Raw genomic sequence first — 20,028 nt, 5'->3', positions numbered from 1 at the left:
TCAAATATCCCCAAAGAAAAGGATTTGAGCAGATGACTATATTTCTATTATGTTTAAGTGACTTGAGAGGCAAACTATGCCAAATTTTGTGACGAAAGGCAGTCTTTGAAGACCGTAGTGTATTAGGTGAGGGAAAAGTCTGCTTTCACAAGATGTCTATAGAATGTGACGTATAGGAGCAAGAGGATAACTTTATCAGTGGAGGTGTAAAAATAGACTTAAGTCTTGCAGTGACTATCAGGCTAAAAGCAGTTTTAATATGTATAAAAATTGCTGGTTTATACATAATGTCAGATTGAGAAATTGACTATTCACTGAAATGTGTTAACAGAGTATAAAGAGCTTAAGAGCAGTAGAGAATCTGTGCTAAGAAATCACTAGACAGTAAAATGCAGGAGTGATTGCTGAAAAACATGGTGTAAAGCTGCACACACACAAAAAAAGTGTTACAAAAGAATTTAACAGATTTAATTCAAACAAGCTGTAGAACAGTTTTCTAATATAATTTGGGATTAGGTTCATAGATTTAGGTTTAGGTTATGTAGGCCTATATTATGTGTATATTAAGATTTCTGTAAGCTTGAATGAATGAAAAGAAACAGATGAAGACTAAATAGTGGAAAACGTGAATATGCTTAACCATCATTAAAAATGAAACTGAAATAAGAATAAAACAGAAGTTAAATAGTTAAAATATAAAAAAAAATTACTAAAATTCAAATAAAAACAGAAAATATAATACTTTAAATGCTGTATAATATAATATAAATAAATGAAAAACTACAGATGTTCTGAAAAGCGCATGTAGCACACTTAATTATTTTTGTTCTTTTGTATGTTGACAGTCTCAACAGTCTTAAGTTTATTCATCACATAAGCAAGTTACATGCATTAGTTTCAGTTTTTTTAAGATCCTTTATTGGCATGACAATTATTTATACATTCATGCTGCAAAATAGTTTAAAGCTGCTGCATGAAGATAAAACAATGCACATGAATGTCAATGGTAGCAGAGGACTAGACTTTACACAAATTATTACACATCCTTTTTCAATTGGGTTAACTTTAGTATTGCTTGAACTTAAAGCCATGATATTTCATGTATTAATTTTGTTATTTAGCTAGACAATTCTGACGCTTTGATAGTACCTCAGAGAGCTCAGATGTGCTATTGACCATTTTTTGTTAACAGTAGGTCAAAAAACAAATAATAATAATAATTTACAAAGTATATGTTGTATATACAAATAAGTAATTTTAAAATTCTAAATGACAAGATCTATATCTCATTAGTTTTTGGAGATCTGCTTAATGAACACTACATTAATTTTATTAGTATATTTGTAAATTATTATTTCAATTTGTAGTTACTTTGCACGGGTAATATGGTAAACAATGCAATAATGCATTAATTAACCAACTCATGCTCCGTTCTTTTGTATACAGCAGGGGGCGACAGAGAATAACTTGCAACATAAAACCAGACGCCTAGTGATCTCCAGAATGAGAATCCGTTATTTATACTTCACTCTACACACTCAGACGTATATCTGCAGTCTTTTCTTCTAAACATTCTATAAGAACAGGATCCACTTTATTAGCAAACCAGTGGCCATAGTTTAGCAGCCATCTGAGCTCAGCAGCACCATTAAAACACACTTCTCGCACATGGATGGTGGATAAAATCTCTCTTCTAATGACCACCACTTCCCCAGGTGGCTTTTATTTATCAGTTCTGAGATCTCAGCATCAGATCTTGGCACTTCCCCTGGTACTCCAGGCAAGCACACGAATCAGAGTTGCCCAGAAATGTTCATCAGGTGAGTATCCTCAGAGCAAGCCAAGAAATCCCTGGCTGGTAAACAAAAACCACAAATTCCCTTGAGAGTGTAAAGTATGCGCTGCCCACAAACATGTCTATGTTGTGAGGAGGTGGAGATTTCATTGCAGAAGTGCTTACAGGTGAGTTATATTGCCGAAATAAAGTCAGATCATAATGCATGCAGTATATGTTATGCGGCATATAAATGGCCCTTAGCAACCTCTCCACAAGAGCCGCATCCTGGTGAACAAGCAAAGAAAAAGCAAAGGGAAATTCACGCTCAAAGTCAGAACCTTGAGTCGCACCATAACCTTGTGACACAAATTGATCAAAGTCAGAGTTTGCTTGCGAATGGCTAAAATTTTGCCCAGTTCAACTGGTTCCATTTCATATATTACTATGCAATTAATTTCATAATGTACTGTCAGCTGCAGCCTCTCCAACACTCTGGTTTTATGTCTTCCTCATTCATTTACCCTTAAAAGTGTAGCAAAACAACATGAGGAGTGTCAGTGCTAAAAATTAAGATGGTGTTTTTCTGTTTGAGGTGCAGCCACAAGTTTTTCATTCTGCTGGGAGAAATAAAGGCTTTCGTTACACATTATGAACATTTCATCAACAAATTTCAACCTATGGTATAGCACAACTTAAGAGAGTTATGTTACATTCATAAAACAGTTCAATGAAAAAAAAGTTAACTTACATCTTACACACATGTATTCCCAACAGGGCGGGTGTTAACCCCAGTAATAAAATAAACAGCAAAACTTCACTCTTGATCTTTTTTTTTAACGTTTTTATTCCATTTTGAAGTTAAATATCATAATTAAAATGGTTATTCCTTTATGATATCATTGTCAAACTTCTATTGTCTCCTGATTACATCATATTTAAACTTATACATTATAGTTAATTATCTGAAAAAAGAGAGAGAGAGAGAGAGAGAGAGAGAGAGAGAGAGAGAGAGAAAAATCTTACCCTACAAGGCTAAACCCCACAATTCAATGAAAATTCTAGACTCAGAAAATTCTAGACTCAAAAGGGTAGGGTAATAAATGCTTGTTGTGTAGATGTGAGAGCAGATGTTGGTGTGTTGGTCTGTGCATTTTTGCACAAATAAAGCACTTGTGTTGCTTCATAGAAGTGAGGTTAAACCACTGGAGTCACATGGATTTCATTTGTTTTTTGTTCCCTTTTTACTTGGAAATAAATCCATTCAAAAGTCTGAATCTAACCAAAATAGTATTTTCTTCTTTGAATCACAAAAGTCCAAGAGGAAGGACTTCTTCCACAACAAACTTGCTGTATTTATAAAACACGGATAGATTTGAATTGGTCTGGGTTTTGTGCTTTATAGAGGGGAACCGGCATTCCAGTATGCTGGGAGGAAGTTGAATCTGCACACCCTTTCCTGATTAGTGAAACAAATTATTCGCTTAACTTTACTGTTTGCAACTGGACACAACTGATCCACATCCAACAAATGTATTGCCAAAAGGGGGGGCGTTAATCTCAGTAATAAAATAAACAGCAAAACTTCACACTTGATCTTTTTTAACATGTTTTTATTCCATTTTAAAGTGAAGTATCATAATTAAAATGGTTATTCCTTTATGATATCATTGTCAAACTTCTATTGTCTGCTGATTACATCATATTTAAACTTATACATTATAGTTAATTATCTGACAAAGAGAGAGAGAGAAAAAAAATCTTACCCTACAAGGCTAAACCCCACAATTCAATGAAAATTCGAATTATTCCACTCTGTGCAACCTTGTGCAATGTAAACTACTGCCTCAAAAACAAACTTACAGGATCACAAAATAGACTTTTCCTTAAATTGTATACTCAACTGAACAGCCTAGATGCAACTTAATTGAAAGAATTTTCCAAAAGGCAGGCAGAACTTTTATCATAGTGATAGATAATAGGTCACTGATAACAGTCCCTGTACACAAGTCACTTATGCACAACCTGTTTTACAGGATTCTATTTGCCCCCTTCTTTTTCGTTTTTCTTCAGAACTGTCCAACTCCTGTTGCAATCTGTCTGCCCCCACTTAAAAATAACCTTTTACACCCAAGGAACATTTCCATTCCACAAAAAGTTATTTTTAGGTGTTTTTATTTTTTTTATATATATATTTTTTTTACATAACTTTTCACTGAAAGGTTCTTTGGGAACAGTTCTTCTGTGGCATGATTGTTAAAACTCCCTTTTGGAAACTTTTTTTTTTTAACTAGAGGCCAAAATTGTCAGAGAAATGGAATTTATGTTAATAGTGCATACACTACATGACATGTAGCTCAATAAAATCACCGAATGTAGTAATGTAGTAAAGTACAGACTGGTGATGGTAAGATATAACAGATAACCTATGAGAGAATTATGGGCACAAACACCAAAAATAATCATAGCTTTGTTGTTATTTGGCATTATTTGAAGCATGACGTTCCTGTGCTTCATTACATTCATTATGAATTTGTCCAGTCAAATTACTTTACAAAAGTACATTTTTATATTAAAAAAAAAATGTTTCACTTGTTTCAAACAAAATGAGGTGTTAAACCAATTGTTTTCATAATTTGGTGGGTAGATGTTTTATTGCCCGTTAATTTTAGACTCAACAGGGTAGGGTAATAAATGCTTGTTGTGTTAATGTGAGAGCAGATGTTGGTGTGTTGGTCTGTGCATTTTTGCACAAATAAAGCACTCGTGTTGCTTCATAGGAGTGAGGTTAAACCACTGGAGTCACATGGATTTCATTTGTGTTTTTTGTTCCCTTTTGTACTTGGAAATAAATCGATTCAAAAGTCTGAATCTAACCGAAATAGTTTCTTGTTTGAATCACAAATGTCCAAGAGGAAGGACTTTCTTTATTTTAATCTGTAGTTATTTTGCAAAAGTAATATTGTGAACAATGCAACAGTGCATTGATTAACCAAAATTGCTCTATTCTTTTGCACACAGCAGGGGGAGACAAAGAGTAACTTGTAACTGCGCAGTATTTACGGTGCTCTTTAGTATTAATTCTTGTACTGTATTTGGCACACAAATAGTTTTTGAATACATACATACTACTCAAAGCCTTTGTAAACTTGCACACATACAAATGGTTTATTAGTGAACCACACGGCCCTACTCCAGTGCTAGTACTGTTACATACAAAAAATAAAAGATGGCTGCTCTCTCATATTTCATATGATTAAATGGTAATATCAGCTTGTGAATTCAAACAGAACATTCATTTTTACAAGAAGGGGTTAATGTTCTTTTGTGCCATTTTCTTTTCATATCATTTATTGTGCCGTATCCTTATTGTTAACAGTCCAAAACAATGCTGCTTACATTCCTGCTCAGTTTGCTATTACAATACAACTTTTTATATAGCAACCTATCTAAAAGGGATGTTCCTACAGTCTAAGAGAATTAAAAGACTTGCTCACAGTACCATAGAATTTAGGACATCAAATGTGATACAGGCATAACAAACAGCCCAGTGTGTGAGCATAAAAGATTTCAGGTGTGTACCAGATAGATCAGCATGAACACACAATGTTTTTCTTTTCCTTTTGGTGTTCAAAGAATAGAGACATTTGTGAAGCATAAACACAATTACTTTCTCATAAAATCATTTATGATTCACTCATTATGTTGGTGTGTATGATATTTTGACTAAACGTTCATATGACAGAACAAATGAGGAATATGTGCCCTTTGATTAATATGTACAAGTAATATAATTTAGATACGCTTTCACAATACCACTAATTTCTGTTAGTGAAATCAGTGGTGCTGTCTCTCAAGCTGATTTGGATAATGGCTCCTATGACGGCTGATTTGAATATTTCACTAGTGATAAATATTTAAATAATACAATTTTATATTTCAGGTATAAATCAAAGCCATGAACACTCTTTACTTCATGTAACATCTTTATTAGCATTGATGGTTCCAGGAAGAAACTTTAACGTCTATGGAAACTTCATGTTACACAAAAGGTTATTTATAATAGTTAAAAAAAGTTTAAGCAAAAATAGTGGAGAGTAGTGTGAAAAGGGAAGTGAAAATACAGAGCACATTTTTACTAATTTTGTTATCCACACACACACACACACACACACACACACACACACACACACACACACACACACACACACGCACGCACGCACACACACACGGCAAAGTCTTGTTTTTGCTTTTGCAGACTTTATTGAGTGTTATTCCCGTGTTTGCTTTGCCTTGCCTTGTCTCGTTTGCTGACTGTCCTTACCATTGCCTGTTTTTTTGTCTTGCCCTGGATAGCTACTGTTGGTTGCTGGTGTTTGACCTAGCCTGTTTTGACTTTGCTCTGTGTAAATAAAGTCTTAATTTGGATCCTCAACTCTGTTGTAACATTCATCTGACCGTAACACATAGGTACTTACATTTAAATTTATTAATTTAGCATTCCACTTATTCATTTAGATTTGATTTAGACATTTAGATGTTTATCCAAAGTGACTTACAAATGAAGAACATCACAAGCAATGTGTCATATAAGTCAGCGATATATAATGCACAATGCCAAATTTAAAGTATAAACTAGATTAGTACATAAACTAGATTAGGAACACGCACAGACATTTTTAGGGGTAGTGGCCCAAAGTAAAATGAGAATTGAAACAAACTTATCTGCACTATAAATGATCAATCATCTTAAATAATTAAATAAAATAAAAATAAATAAATATACATGAAACACAATCCCCAAAATCAAAAGAAATATTAAGGTATAGTTACATAAAAATATATATCATTGCCGTATATAATAAATGATAGGTAGCCTGCATATTTGTTAAAGGCAGTTGTGGCAGATCTGGCTATTCATTGAAATGTGTCCAGTGGCACTCCTTTCGGGTGATGTCTGCTTATACTTGTCTGATGAGATAGTGGAATCATCCTTATGTTGAAGTCATACTTATGGAATGGGCCCATGCCCACTTCTTTATTCTTTTTTTCTGATCAGTTGAAGTCATGTGCATCATGGCATAAAACATGATAAACTTGCTTGACCACAACTTTCTAGATGTTTCAGTGCTGGTTAATCCTGACTTGCTGATGTATTACTGAGATATTGTAGAGTGTGTTGATTGGCTGATTTGGTTTGAGCCAAGAAAAGAAATGTTTAACAGACACTTTTTTTTTTTTTGTAAGGATGTCTCTTGGTTACTATTAAATACTTTTATATCAAATAATTTTATTAGTAATTAATGGTACTTGTGAAGTGTACCTTTTTTCTTCTTTCTTTTCACTACAGACACAAATGCCTCAAAATATTGAGGAGAGGTGTGCTGTGACTTTCCTAATCGATCCAAAACTATTTTTTGCCTGGCAGACAAAAGATCGATTTTAACCGTCAACCACTAAAAGCACCTATAAATGTAGTCCAACATTATCCCATTCACTGTTGCCACCTACATTCGATGGAAATTAGCTAGAGCCATCTTGAAAAGTCAGTAAATGTTGATCGATGATGTCATACATGACTTGGAAAAAAGTCACTAAAGAAGTCTGGGAAATTATATAAAATTGCAATAAAATTATGGCGAAAAATGAGAAACAGAAAGCGTGTAATAAATTTTGCGTAGAGTGACTGATTTTGATCAAACTTAAGCATTTTGTTCGATGAAGGAGTCTGATATAGATGTAACATAGATGTGACTATTATGAGTCAAAATTATAGCGCCACCAACTGGCAGCAGGACACACTTGTCATTTTGGAATTGCTTTGAAATCAGCCTCTTATTTTTACTCGATTTGCTTCAGACTTCATCAGAATAATGTCAACACACAGGCGATGTGAAAACTGTGAAGGGATTCTTGATATCTTAGTGTTGCTATGGCAATGTGTCAAATGTTAAGATTCTTTTCAGATGGTTTTGAGGAACTTAACATTCTTAGAATTTCTTGAAACTCAACACACACATCAGAGTTATCGAAAGCTCAGAAATGGGCGTGAAGAAGGTGCTCTATAGCGCCACCCTTTGACAAAAGTTAGGGGCTTAATTTTAGCTACAGTCAATAAATTCAGAAATCGAGTGCCATTCTTAAACTCAAACACACATAGACTACAGTGGTGTGAATGGTTTAACAAGTGGGTTGCAACCCCAAAAATGGGTTGCACATTTGTAGGATCACAGGCAGCAGGTAAAAAACAATCCTAACTGCAAATAATACAATGCCACCAACCACATAACCAGTTAGCATAGCAAAACAAACAGATTTACCAATATTTAAAAGGGAGAAATGGCATTGCATACCTTTTGTTGATGTTTGTTTGCAAATCTTTGGCAAAAGCAAATGCCTACATGGACAGGTGTACTCACATGGTAAAAGAAGATTAATGATAATTTGTATATGTTGGTCATAAATCTGAAATCACTCTCCTCATCTAACTCTATGGCTATAAATAATCTGTGTAATCAAAGCATACGACAGAACAAACTGAAGTGGTATCTTCCCTCTTCAATGTTGAGTGTCATTAGGATCTAGAATTCAGGCCCTAACAGTTGAACAATGCATTCACACACAACAGAGCAAACTTAAACTGATGAAAACTTTATTTTGGATGTATGGCATAATTTACCATAAAGCATCAAATGGAACTGTAAACCCCAAAAGAATTAGAAATTTTAAAAGTACATGTGTGTTTGAGTTAGTGACATTCATGACATTAGGCAGTAATACAAGTTATACTGCTTATATGAGCACAAAATAATAAAATCAGCCGAATAAAACTAACAAAAAATGAAACTCAGAAACCCTCTTTCTGCTATATGTTATTTTCTATATTTTTATAAAATTCAGTAAATGTGTTGATACATTAAATGGAATAAAGTGCATATCTTTTCTCTGAAACCAGTCTGAACAGCTAAACAGTTAACACTCAAAAACACAATGCATGTAACAATGAACAATTGAAAGCATGATATATGACACAAAATTAATGCACTGTGAAACTGATTAACAATCAAATTAAAATAGACAAAACCAACCAGAATCTAATTTTAATAAATACAATAGATATATAAAAAAAAAATATATATAATATATATATATATATAAATATATATATATATATATGGCAGCAGTTAAATTATAGTTAAGCACACTTTCTGAATGTTAAAGAGCTATTTATTTTAGGTGTCTGGATTGCTAGGTATAGCCTCAGTAGTGTATACCAGATCACAGGATGTCTGCTGCATTCAAATCTCCTTTAAAACCAACCTGCAAGATGAGAAATTGCAAAATGCAAATGGTATCTAGTTCTTTTATTTGGGTTGTGTTTACTCAATTTGCATTATTCCTTCTGTGAATTTGACCCAAAGACAACCCAGAGAACACATGCAAATTCATTCTCAGTGAATTAATTGCTTGCTGAGTCATTGCTCTGAGCCAACATAAAGTGTAATCCATTTGAGAAGGACATGTAGAAGATCAGTGATTTTAAAACACTTGAAATATATATGTATACTTTCCCTGCCATTCTGTAATTATTTCTTAAAGGAATTGTTCACCCAAAAATGATCATTTGCTTGAGATTTTACTGGTGTTTCCAGATAAAATTCCTCTACTTTCCAGTTAAAATAAAAAGTCCCCTATCCCTAATATTGCTTTCTCCTGTGAAAAAGTGATCAAGCACCATTTGCAAGTGAAAACACTCTAAAACAGTTCTAAACAAATATGACAGATTGTGGGAATGTGGGAAGACAACAAAAGATGGACTTTTTCACTAGAGGATGCATTATTATGGATAACAAACTCTTATTTTGACCAGATAAAATACCTTGATGTATTTTATGTCTTATAAACACATAGCTTTTCACTTCATAAGACGTTAACTAATTGATGTGAATTATTTGTGGATTATTGTGATGTGTTTATCAGTTGTTTGGACTGACGGCACCCATTCACTGAAGTGGATCCACTGGTGAGCAAGTGCTGTAATCTGTTTGGATGAGGAAACAAACTCATTTACATCTTGGATAGCCTGAGAGTGAGTACATTTTCAGCCAATTTGATTTTTTCTTTTTGTTGACTATTCCTTCATAACTTTTGCTCAGAGAGACAAAATAGGTGTTTTGTCAGCAATAAACAAATGTGTGCTGCTTTATTTTGCTACACTATTCTTATGAACTGGGAAATATATTTGTGCTCCTTCACTTTCCTCAAATAAAATTCACATCTTGCCTCACATTATGTTAATACTCATGTCTCATAAACAATAGAACAAGTGTTCAATTAAAAGATTTAGAGGACTGGCTTGTCAAACCCTAAACTATATGTTGCCAAAGGATTGCACTTTATGCCGGCTGAATCAAATAAATATGCATACATTTAAAACAAGTGCATTTTCAAAGTATAATATTTTTTTTTACCAGAAATCCCAATTACTATAAAAAAAGAGAAAAACACCAATCCAAAATTTCATCAGTTAAAAAATAAAAAAAGTCCTTTTCACTGCAATTTTTGGCCTCAGTTGTTTTTCTGAAAGTATCTCCTCTAAACATTCCATAAGAACAGGATCCACTTTTGGATCCACTTTATTAGCAAACCAATGGCCATAGTTTAGCAGCCATCTGAGCTCAGCAGCACCATAAATACATACAGCTCGTATACTGACTCCAGTGCATGGTGGATAAAGAGTCCTTTCTAGATATGACCACTTCACCAGGCGGGTTTTACTTATCAGTTCTGAGATCTCAGGATCAGATCTTGGCACTTCCCCTGGTACTCCAGGCACACGAATTAGAGTTGCCCAGAAATGTTCATCAGGTGAGTATGTATCCTCACACCAAGCCAAGAAATCCCTGGCTAGCAAACTCTGGTGAACAAAAACCACAAATTCTCTTGAAAGTGTGAAGTACGCGCGCTGCCCACAAACAATTTCTATGTTGTGAGGAGGTGGAGATTTTATCTCAGAAGTGCTTACAGGAGACTCATAATACTGTGAATTATTATCTTTTAGTAAATAACGAACACTCCAGCGACCTGTCTTTCCTCCAGGCCACTTGCTCTCCACCATGTTCCCGCCTTTCAGCTTTTTTAGATCCGACACCAGCTCAGCATTTGTCCGCAGTGGAAGTCCTGACCACACAGGTTGATGACATACTTCCATTTGACCTCAGAATCTAGGAGGTCAGACAGGCAATTAAGATCCGCTTTGAGTCGTGAGAATCCTGCGTACTGCACCCTCTCCAGGTTTGAGGCAATGAAGACGTTGGGGATGCAGCGGGCCAGACCTTTCATTGCTGAAATAAAGTCAGCTGAGGACTTCAGATCATAATGTATGCAGTATATGTTATGCGGCATATAAATGGCCCTTAGCAACCTCTCCACAAGAGCCGCATCCTGGTGAACGACCAAAGAAAAAGCAAGAGGAAATTCACGCTCAAAGTCAGAGCCTTGAGTCGCATTATAGCCCCGTGACTTAACAAACCAATCACAGTCAGAGGTGGCATTAACAACAGCCTCATCGGTTGGCCCAACGTAGCTTTTTTGCTTGCGAATGATTAAAGTTTTGCCCAGTTCCACTGGTTCCATTTCATATATTTCTGTGCAATTAATGCGATATTGTACCGTCAGCCGCGGCCTGTCAGACTGTCCTGTTTCCTGTCCTCCTTCATTTACTATTGAAAATGTGATCTTGAAGCAACATAGAAGAAGTGCCAGGGTTAAAACAATAAATATCAAATTTCTCAGTTTAAGGCGGAACCAAAATATTCTCATTCTGTAGTGAGAAATGAAAGTTCATATTAGTAATGTAATGTATGACTGTAATGTGTACTGTAATGGATCAATGAATGAATTTGATGGTGAGTACTCCATACAGGAAGGGCAACCATACCTTTGCAATGCTTTGAGGCCTTAAGATGAAACTTTTTCAGTAGCATTGGCACTATCCTCTGAAGGACACGAGCAGGAGTTTGGTTAGCATCTGTCATAAAAATAGACAACATGTTAAAACTTTGGACTAAACTGAAGCTTCAGCAAATATTTCAGAATGACTGAAGAATATTATGAATATCCAAATTATATGGATTTACATATACGTTGTTCTAAACTGGCTTTTAGTCTGTGCAAAAACATAGTAACTGTAGGCTATTTATTATTCTTAGAATTTGCATTTTTTTTGTGTGTGTCATCAGATTCCACACCAATATTGAAAACACTGGTTAGGCATAGCCTATATTGTTTTCATCAAAAGGAAGTGAATGCATTAAGAACAAAAACAAGCGATTAACAATCGCAATTTGTTACTGTGAACTATAAGCGTAGATAACACATGTACATCTGCAAGATGTCTGTTAAAGATCGCTTCATCTTGAAAGCATCTGCTGTGTACAAACATCTGAAACAAACGCCTGTAAGATATCAGTTACATTCTAAATCATAAACATCATAAAGACATTTTCTAAATGTCTATTTGACATCTAATAGGAAATGTCCTTTAGATGTATTGCAGATGAGCAAACACAAAAAATTGGTCTTGCAGATTTAAATACAGATGTCAAATATACGTCTCTGTGATGTACATGTGCTATCAGGAAGAGCCCTAATTTATTATAACGAGTATTTCATGATTTAATGGTAATGTAAGTCGTTTTTAATGTAGACCTACCACAAATTCTTTCATCATTGTATCAGAGCCTGTGAGAATCCATGCATTTTTGTTCAAGTCCGGTTTTGTCATTTGAAAGTAGTATAATCCAGGGTGGGTTAGCTTGATCACGTTGCATAGTCCAGAAATGAAACTTGTCATAGTTCTTCAAACTCCGTATGACTTTCTTTCTTCTGTAATATGAAACTAAAAGTAGATGACAGTCATTATTCAATCCATCGTATATAGCCGAGACAGGGTGAATGTCATTCATTAAAATTCTGCCTTATGTGTTGAAAAAAGAAACTCGTACGGGCTTTGAAACGACACGAGGGTTGTGAACAAGCTCCTTTCTGGGTTAATTCTCACTAAACAAGTGACTCGGTTATGTCTCATGTCTAACTTTAGCAGTTTCATGTGGTTTTAATCACCTCGTTGACGTAAAAAATCGATCTGTTCTCCCATGACAACCCCCAAACCCCTTGAGGGTAAAATAAAAGTGCTTCATAAGAAAGAAACCGCTAACTCTTTGCAAGTATATACATGCACTCGAATTTGGAGTCTTGAGTAACATTTAAAAAATGCAATCGAAAGTCAATTTTGATATCATTTTTAAATGATTAAACTAGCTACTTCTGCTTGACTTTAGTGTAAATGGCTATTTTTTTGCACATTAGTGTAGTATGTCATATAAATGTCTTTACATCAAACGTCATTATTGGCGTATTTCCAGTTTCAAGAGTGAGAACAAATGGATATATAGCCTGACTTAACTTCACCACTTAGTGAAACTTACCAAGTTATGCCGTTACATCGACGTCAACCGCGCGAACAGAGGAAGTGAACTCTGGTGATTTTACAACTGTTAAAATGCTAATTCCGCTTCGAAAGATGACAAACTTAACAAAGGAGTGACATAAATCCAAAAAAAGACAGTGCAGCCCAGGGGAAAGTATCCAAGTGGACTAAATCTACTCGGTGTGCTGTCTTCTACTCGGTGGTGCGCTTACTATTTTAAAACACAGCTCTAAATGCAGAAACAAATTCTCCAACGATGACATAGCCTACACTTAGTTCAGAATAGCTCTGCGATATGAAAATATTATTGCTGTAAGGCAACAGCCAATTATTTGTTTCCCCCAAAGGTAAGCATTTAGAAGTTATTATTTGTTTCTATATATTTCCCAAAGGTAAGCATTTAGAAGTTTTTTTTTTTATCTGTACGCAATATTCAGCAACCTGGAAAATGTGTGGCCAAGAAAATATCTGGCCTTGAAACTCACCGAATGCAAACTATCAAATGACAACTATTCAACATCTGTTTTGGCTCATGATGGCGTTATAGCATGTAGAACAATAAGTGAAAGAAGAGTTTGAGCAGTTAGTTCATGCCATATGGCATTGTTTCAGGTCCCTCCTACTTACTTTACTTGATTAGCCACATATGGTGGGTGTCTGACGTAAATTGTGGGGGAATACAGGCAACACAAGAATCTTATCTGTATTATTTTGATTGTTCTTGATGTATTCTTTTTTACATCAGATAGCTATGGGAAAATGTTTTTTTGGATTTGTTAAACCTGGAGGATGTATTAAACCATAACAATATGTGTTGTGGTTCAAGAGGTGAAACTGATATGAGTAAACACATTAAGAAAAAAAAATACTATGACTCATCTCTGAAGATATTTGAAGGAATAATTAAACCAAAAATAAAAAAAAATTTTTTGTGGTAATTGACCTACCCTCAGGCCATCCAAGACTTGGATAGTTTGCTTCTTCATCAGAACAGATTTGGATAAATTTAGCATTCCAGCAAGTAATATTTTTATTTATTTATTTTTGGCTGAGCTATTTCTGTGATTATGCAATAGGTGAAACCCCAAACACCCAACACACAAGAAAACAGTCATCTGTGTTATTGCAGTAAATATTATAGTTACCAGTAGTGAACAAAATGCTCTTTCATTTTTCAAGGTCTGTGCTTGCAGCCAGCAGAAATGAAAGTTGGGTGCTTGCCATATTTAAAGTGAACTCCTTCCTGCTTATTTCCTTTTTCATTCTGTCACATAAGAGTTACATTTGTATTACAAAAATAATGATTGTGATTGTTCAGTCATTTGATGAATCAGAAAATGTACACATTTTGAATTTTGTGCACGTCTTTCTGCTGCATGATCTTTTTTCCTTTGGAATGTCATCAGTTGCTAGAATCATTGACTGGAGAACTGCCTAAACAGACAAAAACATTTATGTATACTTAATATGTGAACTACACATGTGAATGCAATGCTTTTATCCAAGTCATGTTCATTGCTGCCTTTGTCCAAGTTGTGCTATTTTCTAGATTAGAAGAGAACATACCATTATATTCCATGTGAGTGTGAGTCTTGTAGGCTGTGTCCAAGTTGTGCTATTTTGTTGTGTGCTTAAGAGAGAGGGCAAGAGAGAGAGAGGACATGATGGTGTCATAACGGTTTCAGTGTGCTCTCACGCTTAGAATAACCTAATTGACTGAGCTGAGGTTTCAGCCATTTCCTTCTCTGAGAGGTACTTGTCTAGATCAGTGGATGTTTTTTCTTGCAAACCTCTACACAACTTCATTGACTATCTCCTGTAATATCAAAAACCTCAGTACCAGGGTCAGTTGAGATTTAATGGGTTATAGTGATCATTTCTATTGATCATTTCTTTTTACTGGTGATGGCAAGATGGTATTTGAGTGGGATCAGTATGTTCATAATGTACCAAAAGAGCCATAGTGAACATAAAATCCAACTGGACTTGAAAATTAAATTAACAGCGAATGCTTTATTAGCCTACATTAAAAAAAATAAATAAAATAATAATAAAAAAAAAAAATTTTTATTTTAAATGATAATTAGTTGGTGAATAGAATTTAAATTAGTTTGAAATGCATTTGATCTTTACTGCTTCTAATGTATTTTGATGTATGGCCATTTGCGCCATCTGGTGGCTAAACAAAAATACTGCCGAGTAAAACGAAATGTCTAAGTTTTAATTAGTATAAAATAAAAACAAAATTAATTTTAATATTGAAAAAAATTATTTTATTATACTATAGTAAATTACAGTATATACTATATATATATATATATATATATATATATATATATATATATATATATATATATATATATAATTGTATTACTATCTATCTATCTATCATACATCAAACAATGAAATAAAAAATATTAAAAAATATGAACTAAAAATCATTAGTTGTACCTCATGTCTACTTTTATTCACACGGTTGACAACAGTTATTTTTGATGCATAAACTGACATTGTAGTTTAGAAACAGTTTCACCTTTTGTCTTCTGTGTACCTAGAGCTAATTAAAGAAGACACTGAACAATTAAAACAAAATACCAAAATAAAGCCTTTATTGTAGGAACTGCTGCAAAATGGGTTACATAGTGCTGGCAGTATAGATTTACTCACAATGGGTATGAGAATAGAACAAAAATACGGAACATATACAAAAAATAAATAAAATATCACTGAATAATTTGGATGCAAATGCAGGCCTAATGTGTTTGCTGGAAATGATGGTTCTTTGGACATGGGCTGATGCATCATCTCGGTGTCACTTCCTCTTTTGGAAATCCCGTATGAGGGCGTCCAGCTGTTAAAGCCATTAAGTTAGTCAAGTTTTCGAGAAATACTCACAATATCATGACTATTTACCTACGAGGCTAATACGAGGCTATTAGCCAAAACAACACCTGTACCCACCAGTATTGTCTTCAGAATGTTTCTTCCCTGGGGTCTCAGGAAGCTGCATTTCCCTGTGTCACAGAGTTTAATTTCTTCTGAAACCTGATTTTAGAATAAAATAGAAAGCAACATGATGGCTTAGCACATCAAAATAGGCCTTTCCATAAACAAAGGCTAATAAACATGGAAAGATAGTAGCCTACGGTGCTACCACACAAACACAAAACCTCGTCAACGTTAAGACAAATGATGCTAAAATAATGCAATACACATTATTCAAACAGCACAATCAAAAATAAAGTGGCAGTAAATACATTTATAATGTATGTTACAAAAAAATTATATTTCAAATAAATGCTGTTGTTTAAGCGTTTAAAAAAAACGTTTTCAACATTGTTCTGATTAAGAAATGATTTTTAATTTTAAAGTAAATTACATGTATTTTCATTTTAAGTCTGACAAAATTTCTTAAAAACTTATAACCAAACCAACTTACCAACCACATGGTTAGAGTTTTTTTTTTTTTTTTTTAATTATGAACATTTTTACATTGCGTGCCACATTGCAAAAAAGACAGTCCTTTTCTGGCAGTATTGTTCTTTCTGACAGACTTATATTTCTTTAGAAATATTCACAGACCTCTGAAGGATCGTAAACATCTATCCTCTCTCTTTCCTCCAGGATACCAGCCATGAGACCAGTGCTGAGCGCTGGCAAACTGGGCACTTAGAAACATCAACATCCCCATCACCACAAACAGCCTGCAGATGTGCACCATAACTGAGGGAAGAGAACAGATTGATGAGACAAACGGAGTGAGGGGCCAGTAACAACACTGACACGTTTAACAGTCAGGTCTAGGTTTACCAGCCTAACAATTTCAGGAAAAATGTTTGACTGAAAAGTATGTTGGCAATGATGTTTAAGAGACAATAAAGCACAATGGAGACCGTAATGTCTAAATAATTCTCTCCTAATTACTGTCAATACATCAATAACAACAAAATCAAAATTTCAAAGACAACCTAAAAGCAAAACTAAACATTATTACCACCTTGTATCTATTGGCACGTCTTTTCCTGAAGGATTTTCTGTAGTAGTTCTCTACTGTGAAGTCCTGGTCTTGGTAATCCTGATATGGTCTCGTTTCCCTCAAGTGAACGGTTCAGTGAGCTTCTGAGCTCATTCTCCGGAATCTTCCTCCTCCTCTTCCTCACAATTTATATTTCACACAGCACCCTCCCCTCCCTGTCTAAACACACACACACACACACACACACACACTGACCTCCTCAGTCCTCAAACACTTTGCTCTGGTAATTTCAGTTCCATTGGGAGGAGAGCATGTGGAAGATGAGCTCAATTCCAATTATCATCTCCAAACACTGTTGACCCCCACGGGACAGTGTCCTCTTTCTCCAACAAAACACTCATGTAAATGTACACATCACAAGTTACACCCAGACACATTTGTCAATTACGTCACAAATGCGTAAATTTGACGCTATTCAGATTTTCAGCTTCAAAACAATAGCCAAGAATGTGCCAAAGTGCTAATTAAAGAAAAGAGGAAAAAATAGCACTAAATAAGTGATTCTATTTATTTATTTAATCAGTATATAATTGTATATCTAGAATTTAACTTTGACAGCAATTTTATTTAAAAGGAATGGATTAAAATATTAAAAAATTATATATATATATATATATTATTTATTTATATTATTATAATTTATTATATATATAATAATTCATTATTAATTTAATTTAAAATTTTTTTCACGAGTAAACTTTTTAAAAACCAGGCAAAGAGAGAAAAGAGAATATACACTAACTCTGCTGTTGAAAAGTTACACTTTTGGTTTTAAAAAATGTTTTTAAAAGTCTTTTATGCTCATCAAGACTGCATTTAGTTAATTAAAAATACAGTAAAAACTGTAATATTGTGAAATATTATTACAATTAACAATTCAAAAAAAGTATTTTCTACTTATTTTAATATATTTTAAAATCTAACTTATTTGTGTGATGGCAAAGCTGAATTTTCACTAGCCATAACTTCAGTCTTTAGTGTCTCATGATTGTTCATAAATCATTCTAATATGCTGATTTCCTGCTTAAGATTTTTATTTTATTTTTTTGAAATTACTACTCAATGTTGAAAAATTGTGCTGCTGAATATTTTTGTGGAAATCATGATATTTCAGGATGTTTTGATGAACAAAGTTCAAAAGAGCAGCATTATTTGAAAGAACAGTTAAGTGTAGGCTTTTTGAAATTCTACATTTCTCTACATTTATTGTGCCACCAGCCATCTAAACTGGAACATCGTCAATATTTATCATACATGTATAGAATATTCTTTTTTCCCCCCAAACATGGCAACTCCAGTGACCCCAATATCACACATTCTTGATGAGCATGTCCTATTACGAAAGCAAATGTCTAACTCATTTCCTCTAAGCTGTAAAAAGTGGCCAGAGTGACCTCACATCCATCAATTGCGACCCCCTGACCCACATGAAAGGCAAAGTGGCCCAGAGAGAAAAACACTGTGCAAACACTCCAGCCTGACTGTGGTCTTAATTACACAGAAGTCTTCCCTCGGGGTGATCAGAGCAAAGAATGTGACTGACGGTGAACGACTGACTCATCACAGAGTTTCAAGTTCTGATTGAGTTCCTGTCAAATGGTATTTAAACACGCACAGGGGTCTCTAGTGATAATCCTTTCACATCTCAGGTCTGACACCGGGTCTAAAGGGCCAGGAAGGATGGGAGACGAGGGGACGTGACTCTCTCCCTGAATTTCCCCTCAGGGGTCAAGCCTTACCAAGAAAGAACACTCACCAAAGCTGCATTTGTTTAAAACACAGTCAAAACAGTGATATTGTCAAATATTATTACAATTTAAAATAACTGTTATTTTGGCATTTAAAATGTAATTTATTACTGTGATGGCAGATGAATTTTCAGCATCATTACTCCAATCTTCAGTATCACATGATCCTTCAGAAATCATTCTAATATTCAGATTTGGCGCTCAAGAACTTTTATTATTAATGTTTAAAATGGTTGTGCTGCTTAATATTTTTATTTTATTTCAGGACTGTTTGATGAATTTGTATATTTGTTTTACTGTCACTTTAGATCAAATTAATACATCCTCACCAAATAAAAGTAAAAAAAATATCTTAAACTTGGTAGAGTACATATTACATATAAATACATACTATACATATAATATTTCTAATGTTTTAGAGATACACAAAGTAAAATGACTGCAGATAAAATCTCAAGCACTTTTATTAGGTTTGAACAGTATCTTGTTTAGAAAGGCCATTTGGCATTATATAATTATATATAATTTGCATCATATATATAATTATATATACATATATATTCAAATTTGAAAAACAAAACACTAGAAAACAAAAACAAAAAACAGATGTAAATGAAAAAAATTAAGATTTTAAGACAATAATACCGAATTAAAAACAGGGGGGAAAAATCTAATACATTTCAAAATGGTCCCAGTACAGTTTAATATACAAGTATCTTAAAAATAAAAATAAAAAAAGCGAGAGAAAGATAAAAATAAAACAAAAGCAAGGCAACAGATAGGAATGAATTATAAATAACCTTACATTATGTACAGAAGGGTGCATAAACAGAAATGAAAAACCAGAAAGGGGAACGTTTTTAGGATTTATGGAATGTAAAACAGGCTGTAGTTTGAAATTTAGAAACAATCCAATCGAAGAGATAGGTTTCAGACCAAATCCTCAATTTTCATGGGATTTTTGGAGAGCAAAATCCTT

General features: G+C 34.1%; 1 long non-coding RNA gene and 2 pseudogenes across 1 annotated transcript; 1 reads left to right on the top strand and 2 right to left on the bottom strand.

The window, feature by feature from the left end:
- Nucleotides 1–9,780: 9,780 nt before the first annotated feature.
- Nucleotides 9,781–13,401, bottom strand: LOC109046289 (annotated as a pseudogene).
- A 124-nt stretch (nt 13,402–13,525) lies between these two features.
- LOC122149286 lies at nt 13,526–17,163 on the top strand. The gene is made up of 2 exons (XR_006162915.1): nt 13,526–13,612; nt 16,890–17,163. It is a non-coding gene; the product is annotated as an uncharacterized LOC122149286 (long non-coding RNA).
- LOC122134103 lies at nt 15,906–17,308 on the bottom strand (annotated as a pseudogene).
- Nucleotides 17,309–20,028: the final 2,720 nt, after the last annotated feature.

Source organism: Cyprinus carpio, chromosome A21 (genome assembly GCF_018340385.1).
Source record: "Cyprinus carpio isolate SPL01 chromosome A21, ASM1834038v1, whole genome shotgun sequence".
Lineage (NCBI taxonomy): Eukaryota > Metazoa > Chordata > Actinopteri > Cypriniformes > Cyprinidae > Cyprinus > Cyprinus carpio.
This window is presented reverse-complemented; position numbering and strand designations above follow the sequence as displayed.